We start from the raw sequence: 12,785 nt of genomic DNA on the forward strand, positions 1-12,785 counted from the left end.
TCATACTTGTGAGAGTCTACGTGTATAAATGATAGCATTTTTACATCACTTCCTTGTGATGCTCCTTATTTTCAAATACAAACTGTTCACAACTGTGGGAGGTTTTGATAGGAACCTAAAAATAGGAGAAAGTATCACTAGACTTGGTCAGAAGAATGATGAGAATGTATATTATTTTCCTAAGGCATTTTCCTAGTCTACACTGGCTAACGATCCCCCATGCAACCCATGTGCTTTATAGTTTGCTAAGCACTTCTCTGTAGTGCTCCGTAATCCTCATACCAACCTACCTCCTAAACCATTCCAATTCTTTCAAGAATGAGGAAGCTGGAGTTCGGAGGTGTTAGTACCTGCTGAAAGGTACACAGCCGATGAATAGCCAGGGTGGGCTCCCAAGCACAGGGTCATTTTCCTTTTACTAAGGCCTTCCTCTGAGCAGTTTCCTCACCCTCTTAGGGTAAAACTAACCCTGGGGGTTTAGACTGGGAAATCCTAGAAGAGGGAGGTGCCAGCGAGTGAGTGGGACAAGCATGGTTTTGATGTCTTACAGATCTGGCTTCTAATAGCTTTCCAGCTACAGAACCTTGACTAAACTAATGAACCCTGATGGGCCCGGGTTGCCTCCATTATGAACCATTACCTGCTTATAGCATTGTTGCGAGGAACAATGAGATAGGAGAGGCGACTCACAACCTCTTACAACGAAACAAGTTCAAAGATGTTAAGGGACTCGTTCAAGGTCACCAGGCTGGACCACCATCTAGCTGAGCCTCAGACCTGGACTCCAGCTCGTCGCACAGTCTGGTGACCAAGGCAACGAGGAGCAGAGGGATGCCCAGATAGGGGCGAATGCAGGTATCCACAGGACTCAGGTTCAGACTCGGCCAGCCCCGCCTCCGGCGGCCTCAGCTCCGCCAGGGGGCGCGCTCGGAGGCTGCGCTCTAGCCCGCCGCGTGCCTCGCCCCTCTCTATGGTGGCTCGGGCGCTGCGGGAGCGGAGGCGCGCTCCCGAGAGGGGGCGGGGCCGCGCCGGGGGCGGGGCCGCGCGAGGGGTGGGAGCGGCCGGGCAGGGCGGCTGGGGATGGGTGGGGGGGTCAACTTCCTGGGGCCGCCCGTGAGGATGTCGCGACCGCCCCCCGGTGCCCCTCAGCCCCGGAGACGCCGCCGCGGCGGAGTCCGAAGCCCCCCTGCCTGAGGCGTCCGCGGCCCGGATCCGGCTCCTCCCCTCCCCTCCCCTCCCAGGTGCGGACCGGGCGGGCGGCCGCGGCAGGTGAGGAGGCGGCGGCGGCGGCGCTGGGATCCGCGGGGCGCCCGGCCTGGGTGGGGTCCTGGGGGAGGCCGGGGTGGGGGCGCTGCTCGGCCTCGGCTCTCGCCGCGCTGTGGTCTGGAAGCGCCTCCTCCGTGCGGGGCGCGGCCTGGGACTCTCCCTGCCTCGCTGGAAGTCTCCGCATCCGGGGCAGCTCGCACCTGTCCCAGTAAAAGTCCCTCCAAAGAAAGCATTTCACCTGTGGGGGCAGTAACAGGAGACGGGTCTTTTCAAATATCCCCAAACGCCTTACATACCGGCAGGTTCAATTGGCTTGTGGGGGGGGAAAGATGCCGCCTTACGGCAGAGGAAACTGAGTCAGGGACGCGGCGGCCTGGTGCCCCCTTAAAGGAGCTGGCTTGTCCCTGCTTCCTAGCGGAGGAGCCTTTCGGGCCTCTCGGAAGGAGGCGGCTGGAGTTTGGAGGCTTAGTGGAGAAGTTTGGGAAAGTGCTCCCCCCACCCCCTCCCGCTTTAGGGATTTGTCCTCTGTTCGTGTGAGGTGGTGTGTGAGGTCGTCAGTGGCCAAGACGGAGAGGGGAGTGGGGCCTCTCTGCAGCCGGCAGCCCCTGAGACATTTGCCCAGGCGTAGGGAAGTATGGCTAGACCAGGGGAGTCAGAGCATGGCAGGCATCTGTCTGCTCAGAGCCTGATTTCGGGCCGGTAGAAGATACAAACAACAGCATATTTTCTCCTTTTTGTTGGCCTGTCATTTATTCTAGTGGGAAAAAACTGCTTGTGTAATCAAGGAAGGGTGTATCAAGCTCCTCCCAGTCTACCGCAGCGAGGAATTACGGTTAGCTTGGAAATAGGGCTTTACCCACTACTGTCACTTTGCACCTTGGCTAAAGGCCACGGTGACCTAATTACAGACATCCACAGGTGCATGTGGCCTTCTAGAAAGCAGCGAGTTCCTTATTCATCCCCTTTTACAGGTGGTTTGGAGGACCGGGAAGATTTCCCGTCACTCCTGTTGATACAGCTGTCTGGGGAGCCTTGTGATTTTCTTAGTGACAATTCAAGTTACTGCAATGTGACCAAAGCTGTCCTATTTATTGAGCCATTTTTTTTTAGGAGTGGGAGTAGGCAGGGGACAGGAGATGCAGGGTTGCTCTCTGTTCAGGGGATTTCAGGTTTGAATAACTTCTTTATCTTTTTTTGTGTTCTTTTTCACATTCAAGGAAGTGGGTGATGGCAAGTATTTCTGAAGCATTATGGCATATTTCCTAATAATTTTGGACTTCAGAGTACAGTTCATAAATTACAGTTGATTTAGAGGTGTTATTTTTCTTAAGTTTGGAAGTTGTGTATAACAACTTGATGTGGCAAGGCTAAATAATAACTTGATTGTGCTTGAAGGAAATTTCCATGTAATCTAGGAGACACCCACACACTTTAATGTCTATATCTAATTATGAAGATAAGCCCACTAAAAACTTTCAAATTGGTCAGGTAGAGGTAGAGAGCTGTTACTCTGACTGTTTACATTGGGATCAAGGGTTTTAAATTCTCTAAATTGACTTAATTTAACCATTTGCTAAAATAATACGCACAAAACAAGAGCTGTTCTCAGATTAGAAATTAATTTGTTTTTTTTTTAATTTTTTAATGTTTTTATTTATTATTGAGAGACAGACAGAGTGTGAGCAGGGGAGGGGTGGGGGGGGGGGGCAACAGAATCTGAAGTAGGCTCCAGGCTCTGAGCTGTTAACACAGAGCCCGACGCGGGGCTCGAACTCACCAACTGTGAGATCATGACCTGAGCCGAAGTCGGTCGCTTAACCGACTGAGCCACCCAGGTGCCCCAGAAATTAATTTGTTTTTAATCTTTCTCATGGCCAAGGGGTTGACATAACTAACTGCTTAGCACTATCTAATAATGCATCTTTAAGGCCTCTTAAGATAGCAGTGGAAAAAGCATTTTCAATTACCAGCATTTAGAAAAGACAAAACAGCAACAGTAACAAAAAAGGGCACAATTTCTTCCCTAAACACATGTTCACTGTCATGTTTATTATAGCCACACCCATCTGTAAGAGTATTGTCCCTAGAACTTTCTGGAAACACCTATAGACACCTAAAGAGTGTTAGGGGGACAAATTCCACCTTGATGTCTTATAATAGAATCTTTAATGCTGCTATTGCTTTAATGGTAGACTAGAGACTTAAAAAAATATTTATTTTGAGAGAGAGTGCTGCACCCACGAGCAGGGGGAGGGGGAGAGAGAGAGAGAGACAGAGAGAGGGAGGGTGGGAGGGAGAGAATCTCACGCAGGCTCCACAATATCCACTCAGAGCTCCACATGTGGTCTGAACCCACGAACCTCAAGATCATGACCTGAGCTGAAATCAAGAGTTGGTCGCTCAACCGACTGCGCCATCCAGGCGCCCCTAGAGACTTTTATATCAAACTTGTACTGACCATAGTGTTTATATTTTGGGATGAAAGTTTTAACCTATGTACCTTTCGAATCTCCTCACCTCTCCAATACAGAGCTAAGTTATAATTTAGAGTTTAATGAGAATACATAGTTTTCAATTGCTATTGGTTAAATCTCAAGGGACGAGCTGCTTTATTATTGTTTGGTAATGGTTGCTGGTTTGGTAATGATTACTGGTTATTATTTTTGTTTGGTTACTGGTTATTGGTAGTGGTTACTTGTGTTTATGTAAGAAAGATTTTGGTAATTATAAGGACAATCTGTATTTTTTTATTACATTTTTTTGGTTTATTTTTTAATTGAACTATAGTTGACACACAAGGACAGTCTTTTTATATGCAAACACATGAACTCCCATTCTTTCAATAGGGAAATGGTTTGGTCATTTTCTTGTATCGTGACTTTATATTATCAACAGCGTTTTAAATAGGACTTTTTTTTTTTTAATTTTTTTTTCAACGTTTTTTATTTATTTTTGGGACAGAGAGAGACAGAGCATGAACGGGGGAGGGGCAGAGAGAGAGGGAGACACAGAATCGGAAACAGGCTCCAGGCTCTGAGCCATCAGCCCAGAGCCCAACGCGGGGCTCGAACTCACGGACCGCGAGATCGTGACCTGGCTGAAGTCGGACGCTTAACCGACTGCGCCACCCAGGCGCCCCTAAATAGGACTTTTAATAGGATATTCTGTTACATCTCAAATGAAAGCCATCCCTGACAGGAAGGAATCCTAGGCCTTGGCTCTCCCAGTTTCCAGGATTTATCAGTTGCCATGGTCAGGACAGTGGTTTTATCTAATCCTATAATGCCATTCTTACTTTAAACCCATTATCTTCCTTTCTCTTGATTAAGATGGTCATGAAGTTTCTTTGCTTTCCCCTGTGCAGGTTGAATATTCCCCATTTTTGATGCATTTGGGCCTGTTAACGTTCTGAATTGGAGCCAAACAGTTGGTTAAGAGAATCCTACTGCACAATCTTAAACATTTTCCTTTTTCAGAGCAAGCATAAAATCTGTGTTTCCTCTGGGGGGGAAATTACCTTTTTGAATCTGATAGGAAAACCAAAGCTGGTTTTTCCAGCTTTGTACCAATACAAAATCTTAACCTTTCCTTTCTGGTTTTGCCAGTACAGTGACTGGTGACAGTAGTGAATGATGAACTAGAGCCATTGGGAGATCCCCAAGTCTTCCCGAATCAGTAAAAAAAAGGTCACATTGTATTCAGTGCAACCTTTAGCCTTTTTAGTGTGTTTTATTGCAAGGAGTTCCCAAAAGCCAGCCATTCCTTGAAAGCTGCAGTTTGCAGCTGAGTCACTAAGGGGTTCTTTAAAAATACAGATTTCCCAGCCCCACCTCCTGGAGATTTGACTGAGTGAATGAGTGATGACCAAGAATCTACATTTTATTTATTTATTTTTTTTAATTTTGTAAAAATGTTTATTTTATTTTTGAGAGACACAGAGCATGAGCTGTGTAGAGGCAGAGAGAGAGGGAGACACAGAATCCAAAGCAGGCTCCATGCTCCGAGCTGTCAGCACAGAGCCCAATGGGGGGCTCCAACCCACGAACTGTGAGATCATGACTTGAGTGAGATCATGACCGAGCCGAGTCAGAAGCTTAACTGACTGAGCCACACAGGCGCCCCAAGAATCTACATTTTAAAAACCATTCTGGCATCTATTTCCAAAAAGGTCCCCAAAGCGATTCTGATATGCAGTCAGGTTTGGGAGCCACTGTTGCACTGCTTTGAAATTCTTTACAAATGGTAGTCCCTTTAAAAGCATCATTATGGTATCCAGGATGTTTGATTTGCTAGAATAGCCCATTTCCTAGTCATGACAGATAACAAAGAGCTTTTATAACTTTTATGTAAATTACTTTACAAAGAGGCACCCCCCCCCCCCCCCGCCCTCCCGCTGTATTATCTATCTGGAGTCATGAGGGAGGGTTGGTGAAAGTAGCTTCCTTTATTTCCTGAGTGGACAAATGAATGATAATGTGGAAACGACTGGAGGTCTGAATCGGTAGTCGAATCTAGTTACGATCAGTGTTGGATAGGAGAGATGCCTGGGAATTCTCCGCGTGTAGGATTTAAAAATAAAGCCAACTTGCCAGATGTTTCACTGCTTCATAGCCAAAGAGCTTTATTGAAAATAATGGAGGCTTAATAGTCAATAAAATTTAGTCACGGGTCCTTTGCGGAGTTCATGGAAGGAAACACAATTGCTGAAGTACAGAACCATCCCAGTTAAAACAGAATTGGGGCACTCAACATGTTAGTTAGGGAATTGAACTTGGGAGAAGTGTAACAGTTGAGGAAATAGACAAACCTGGTTTTGAATCCCAATTCTTCCACCTCCTGGCCTCTGCTACTTCAAGACACGTTCCTTAATCTTTGTCAGCTTCATTTTCTTCATCCCCGAGATGAAAATAATACCTGATGGGATTGTTCCGTGGATTAAAAGAGAGAAGATACATTCTTTATACATTGCAGGCAACTCCATGAATGTTCACTTCTCCTACTTTCTGCTAGGATTTCTATTCCAGAGGCTTAAGATGTCTTTCTAAATCTGGCCTTCTCTGTATCTCTTTCCAGGAATATCTACTCTGTCAGCTCTTTTAGAGAGTCTCTGAAAGAGTGAGGACTAAAGTTAGGAACTGGATGATATGGGTAAAGAAGAATGAGTCATAGGACACTCAAAAGTGTTTTTAGAATGAGAGGAGTATAGGCATATATCCAGAGTTACTGTTTGCAGAAATGAATTAATGCCATCCAAATTCAGCCATACGTATCTGTCTATCTGGGTGGTAGTGTGCGGGCACTCACGTCAGTCTAGGAGGCTGTAAGGGTGGCCCCGTTAAGTAGCAGCTGACATCCATTTCTTCCCTCATCTCCCGTTCTCCCTTTCGGTCTCTTTTGTTTCTCTTTCCCTCTCTCCTCCCTTTCAAAGTGCCCTTCCTTTCGACTTGCCAATCATGCCCCAGTAATCACAGGCCAGGCCCCTGAAACTCCAGGCTAAAAGAGAGGTTGCTGGTTGCTAACACCTGTCTCCCAGCTAAATGAATAGGCCCTTTTGTGGGCAGGATGTTAAAAAAGCTGATTAGTACAATACTGGCTTAAAGGACCTATTAATGATACAGCATATGTAAATCAGAGAGTGATTCAAAGCCATTTTCAAGATTTCTTTCTTATACCATATATTTATTTTTTATATTGAATTATGATGTTGGTTGAAAGTTTGTGTCTAAACCATGAATCTGTTTATTGCCCAAACAGACTAATTTTTGTCATTTGATTGGGAATCATTTATATTCTAAAGAAGTTTCTACCCTTAAGGGCCTTTGTATTGTTCAGCAAATGTCTAACTGGTGTGTAATACAATTAAAGTTTTGTTCACTGCGCTGCTGACATAATTAGTTTAATTTCTGCTCCTTATATATTTCTCTTGGCAGCTGGGAAATTAAAATACTAGATGTTGCATAAAACTGCTTTTTTGAGGGGGTGATTTTACTGTCAGTTGAATGGACTTAGGCCCCAGGGTACATTTTTTAAGATGTCTTATTCAACTTTCCTGTAATAGTCTTCTTTCTCTCCATAGAATTAATGTATTAAGGCACATAATTGGCTATTTAAGCATTCAGAAGAGACAATGTTTGGCCTTTACCCCATGATTATATTTTTTCCTTACATCTCTTTTGAGGAAATGTGTGTAATTTTTGAAACCTCTAAGTATATTACACTTACACGAGCATGTGGACTTTTGCAAAGACTGGAGAATGGAGTGGGTTTCTCTGATAAGGTGTATTATTTAATGCCCTCCCCAAATCACCGCTCTGTTCTTTTTAGACCATAGCGTTTGCAGACCTGATGTGAAAGTGGAGAGGCTGAGCTGCCTGGCAAATCCTCCTCACAATTTTTCTATGATACGTTTCACAGAAATGGCTCTAGTCTTCAGGAACAGAAGTTGCTCTCGAGGAGACTTTACATTTAATTACTCTAATCCGCCCTTCATTTCCTATAGGATTCTTGCAGAGATTCTCACCAGGCTGCTGATTTCATGGAGTCATGACTTTACACAGGTTTTTAGCTCTGTTAAGGCTTCCAGCCTCTTTTTGTGTTTTTTGTTTTTTGTTTTTTTTTTTAATGGAAAGTGACCTTGGTCTGGTAATTTCTCCATTGTCCTCTCCTATAAAAAGATAAGCAAAACCTTCTTGCAATCTCAGCAGCCTTTTTCAGCAGCTACCCCTCGTGCTGATTTTGAACTTTTAAAAAATTTTGTTGAGCAAGTGTTACTTGACTTTTTAAAGCTGCCCCTCTCTGGTGCTGGGGGCTAGGCCCCCATCTCCCAGTTTAACATGCTCAGGCCTTCTGGAATCGCGTATAAAGACCCGATTTCATTGTCTCTGGGTTGTGGAGTGGTCAGGGCTCCCTAGGACAACTGTTTGTTTCCCCGCAGTCCAGTTCTAAAGGGAGGGGAAGCCCATCCCCATTTGAACTACCAGGAGCCAGTCTGATCGCGGAAAACATTTTAACTGCCTTGATCCTCTTGAAAGAAATGCTGCCTAGTCATCCTGAAACTTACAGGAAGTTAGGCCAACTGGAGGCTCTGCTGGCCTCTGAGTGGTTAATGCAGTTCGTTAGTAATCAGCACCATTGTTTATTTGCAACTGCTGGATTATGTTAAAAGACTTGCAAAAAAAGAAAAAAAAAAAAAGCTTTTCTTAAGTAAATGGAGCATCCTTCTCTCCCACCCCATCTTCTTCATGCTCTACTCATTTGCTTTGGAAAATCTTTCCAGTCTCAGTCCAGATAACAGGCATACAGACGAACAGCACAAGATTTGATCCTAAAATGTATAGAAGTGTGTTGTCCCTCCAGCATTTTCTGTGAATCTTACCTTTTTTCTTTATGATAATGTTTAAGACATCTGCCTGGGAAATAGCCTCATCCTATTTCTGCTTCCAACCTTTTCCTAGGTCCTGACCACAACCAATTAATTACACCTCCTCTTGACCATGGTAAACTATTATTTTGTTAGTGTGGAAGAAGATTCACCAGAGCATAAGGCTTTAATCGAAAATGCTGGACAAAAAGAGCATTCTAGTTTGAAGAAAGAGAGCAGAGTGTTTTCTAGGGCTTGCTCTAGCAGCAGTAGGTCAGCTGAAGTTCAGTTAGTTGGAGGAATCTTTAGTCAAGGATGGTTCTAGGAAGAGGGGGAATTGGTTTTTTTGTAAAGTAGCAGCCATTGTTTGGGCATTTGGGATTTTTTGGAGGGGTGAAGAGGGAGAGTTAGGGGCTAACATTTTGTACAGTTGGAAGAAGGTGGCAGGAAGAATTGCGGATGCTAGGACCTTCTCAGCCCATAGCGGCAAATTCTTAGTCTTTCAGCTTCTCTCCTGTTTGCCTTGGTTTCTACCTTTTGGGCATGACTGGACTTCAGGTACCATTCTTGGTCATTTTATTTACTGATGGAAGAATTTGCTTAGTCATTCTGAGTGCAAGCTGAAGTTTGCCAGTGTTTGCTACGGGACGGGTGGATGGGGAGAGGGGGTGCCTGAATATTCCGAGAAAGCTTGACAAAGGCCACTCCACCTTCCTTACTGCCCTCACCGTATAGTTGGACCCAGCACTCCAGATGAATCTGAATCCTCTACTCCCATGCCCACTGGTCTGATCCAGTTAGGTGTTTCCTAACTCTCTGGGTTGTTGTCACAGTTGCGGACCAGCAGCTTGATGAATAGGGACAGTGAGCCAGCCAGTTAATAGGGGACATAAAAATGGTATCCTTCTGCCACTTCACCTCCAGATGATCTTCATCAGATTCTTAAACTTTGTGTGATAAAATTTTTGAGGGGTGCCTGGGTGGCTCAGTTAAGTGTCTGACTCTTGATTTTGGATCAGGTCATGATCTCATGGGCTGGGTTTGTGAAATCGAGCCCTGTGTTGGGCTCTGTGCTGACAGAGTGGAGCCTGCTTGGGATTCTCTACCCTGCTTGCAGGCACATAGGTGCTCTCTCTCTCTTTTTCTCCCCACCCCCTGTCAAAATAAATAAATAAATAAACATTAAACATTTTTTTTTCATACAGCATATCAACATGTCTGTAATATGAAATGAAAATACACTGACAATTATTTTTAAATTGGTTTTTATTTAAGATATAGGCTGTCCATACCTGCACTGTACACACTTTTGGAAATGCTCATAAACTGTAGCCTGAAATCCTCCTTGTCTCATCTTTTTAGAAACAACACAAACATAAAAATAAGCCACTGGTTTTATTTGGGAGAGATTGCAGAAAATTCAAGAGTTCTGGGGTGCCTGGGTGACTCAGTTGGTCAAGCATCCAGCTCTTGATTTCGGTTCAGGTCATGATCCCAGGGTTATGGATTGAGCCCTGCAATGGGCTCCTCACTGAACGTGGAACCTGCTTAAGATTCTCTCTCTCCCCCTCTCTCCCTCCATCCCTCTCTCTCCCCATCCCTGCTTGCACTCTCTCTAAAAACAAACAAAACAATTTTGATGTCATAACATGTACATATTTACATGTATTTTAATTTACATTTGGTCTTCCCAACCAAACATCATTTTTTTTTTTTTTTTAACTTCTGTGCCCAACGTGGGGCCCAAACTCACAACCCTGAAATCAAGAGCCACAGGCTCCACTTACTGAGCCAGCCAGGCACCCTCACCAATGTCATTTTTATAAATGGGGAAAAGTTGGGGCATCTGGCTGTCTCAGTTGGTAGAGCACGTGACTCTTGGTCTCAGGGTCATGAGTTCGAGCCCCACATTGATGTAGAGATTACTAAAAAAAAATTTAAAAATGGGGAAAAGTTGAAATTTGTTACATATTACAAATACTATAAAAGTGTATTAGGGGCGCCTGGGTGGCTCGGTCTGTTAAGTGCTGGACTTCAGCTCAGGACATGATCTCATGTTTCGTGGGTTCAAGCCCTGCGTCGGGCTCTGTGCTGGCAGCTCAGAGCCTGGAGCCTGCTTCAGAGTCTGTCTCCCTGTCTCTCTGCCCTTCCCCCAATCACACTCCATCTCTCTAAAAAATAAACATTGAAAAATTTTTTTTAAACATTAAAATATGCTTTCTGTAAGCTTTAATATACGAAATTAAAAATATTCTTTACCTAAGATAATTTATCAGGGATTACACACAAATTGGAACCTTTTTTATTCCTAAAAACATTGCTATAGTATATAAAAATATATGGGTGATCTCAAATTTTAGTGTGCCCCATAATCCCTGGGCACTTGTAAAAAAAATTCAGTTTCCTGCTTCTTAGCCTAGACCTATACAATCAGTGTTTGGGATTGAGGCTTGGATTTCTGACGACCATAATGATGATGGTGGTGGTGGTGGTGGTGATGATACTGAGAAATTCTGAAATTAGGAGGCTGCCTTTATTTTGCAGAGGAGGAATTTAAGGCCCAGAGGAGCTTAAGGCACTTTGAATAGCATTGTTCTAGGTGGTTCTGAGGACATTGATAATCACTGTCTTCCTCAGCTACCTGTTACCTGTAAATGAAACAGCCCTGAGCTCCCATCCCTGCTTGGGGAGAGAAGTTCCATCACCTGGTGATTTGCTAATTCAGAACCACAGTGTTACTACTTGGAGATTAGGTGAGGGATACTTACCTTTAATATGCTTAAGAATAAGTCAGTACAACTTGCATTTGGTGCCTGGATCAGGAGGGATGTTTACCTCTTTTGACTAAGCACTAAAAAGGAGTTTTCAACCTCTTGGCCTAACTGTGAGTAACTTTACTCACAGTTAATAAAACCTTAAAAGTGTAAGACAAAATAAAATGGGGATGTGCGGTTTTTTTGAGGCACTAAAGTTTGCGGTGCCTTTTTTAGAAGCCTTTTATAAGTAGTCTAGGAACAAATCTTCCTAGTTTGTGTTGCTGTAATGTCAACATGAATGTTGATATGGAGCAGGGGGGGATAATCTCTGCAGGCTTTGCATCCTGGTTTAAATTGCCTAGTTGGATAAAATGTCAAACTTGATAGATTATTGGAGCTGTTATTTTGGTGGTTAAACAAAAATGAAACTGTTTGGATGTTCTCAAGGAACACTGCTCCCTGTGTCTGGACTTTGCACTGGAGAAAGTTTCAATTGTTCAGAAGCAATACTAGTTAGAAAATGCAGCTTCTGTGGCTCCTAGCACAGCTGTCTAAATTACCAGCTCTGTTGGGGCCTTTGGACAAGCATTGTTGAACACTTTTGGAAACAATTTACGTTTCTGATTCCAAAACGTCTTGGCTGTTCCCTGAATAGTTGGGAAACCTAGAAGTGGAGAAAGGTATGGCATTGTGTCTAGATTATTCAAGTCAAAACTGTTTTCTTTAAGTGTCTCTCGAACAAATGTCTCTCGCCATCTTTCTGACTGGGGTGGGGTGGGGTGGGGTGGGGTGGGGGTGGGGGACTGTAAAGAGAATGTTGACTCCCTGGGCCTTTCTTTCCTAGTTACTGACTATTCAGTAGGATGGCATGTTGTCCGGCAGTGTGCCACCTACAGAGGACTTTGGTTATTATAACCTTGATTAGGAAAGAAGGATGGAGAACATGAGTGTGAGGATACAGATGTGTTTGAAAGTCTGTGCCTGCTGTGTGAAGCCTTGAATTTGCACTTTGAACATTTGATTTGGTGAAGGACATTATTAAAACTGTCTCGACAAAACAGCCCCCTTTCCTATTGAAATCATATTTTGCCCGCGAGAGTTTGGGAAGCATTAGGCCTGCTCAGCAGGATTTATTTTACTCATTCCATTGTGTAAAATGATACGTTTTTTCTGAACAGAATTGTATGCGTTGCTTGGTGGGAGTCAGGGGAAGGCTTACTCTTGTCTAAAAGTATGAGAGAATTTGGTGGAAGACTGATGAAAAGACTGACATTTCTTTTGCTGTGTTATACTTGTCTTTGTGCCATATTTTACCTGTATAAAAATTACCAACACTCCCTGTGTACTTGCTGTGTGCAGGGACTTGACTATATGAACTTATTTCATCCTCCCAACAGTTTTAC

General features: G+C 44.0%; 1 protein-coding gene across 3 annotated transcripts in view; it reads left to right on the plus strand.

Moving 5' to 3' along the window:
- Window positions 1–1,057: 1,057 nt before the first annotated feature.
- RFFL (ring finger and FYVE like domain containing E3 ubiquitin protein ligase) overlaps window positions 1,058–12,785 on the plus strand; it is a 67,550-nt gene continuing 55,822 nt past the window's right edge. Inside the window, exon 1 of one of the 3 annotated variants that reach the window (XM_049636628.1) lies at window positions 1,058–1,269. The gene's annotated coding sequence lies outside the window, so the exon portion shown is untranslated. The remainder of the gene's footprint in view (window positions 1,270–12,785) is intronic. The other 2 variants (XM_049636630.1, XM_049636634.1) reach the window with 2 other exon arrangements.

This window comes from Panthera uncia, chromosome E1 (genome assembly GCF_023721935.1).
Source record: "Panthera uncia isolate 11264 chromosome E1, Puncia_PCG_1.0, whole genome shotgun sequence".
Lineage (NCBI taxonomy): Eukaryota > Metazoa > Chordata > Mammalia > Carnivora > Felidae > Panthera > Panthera uncia.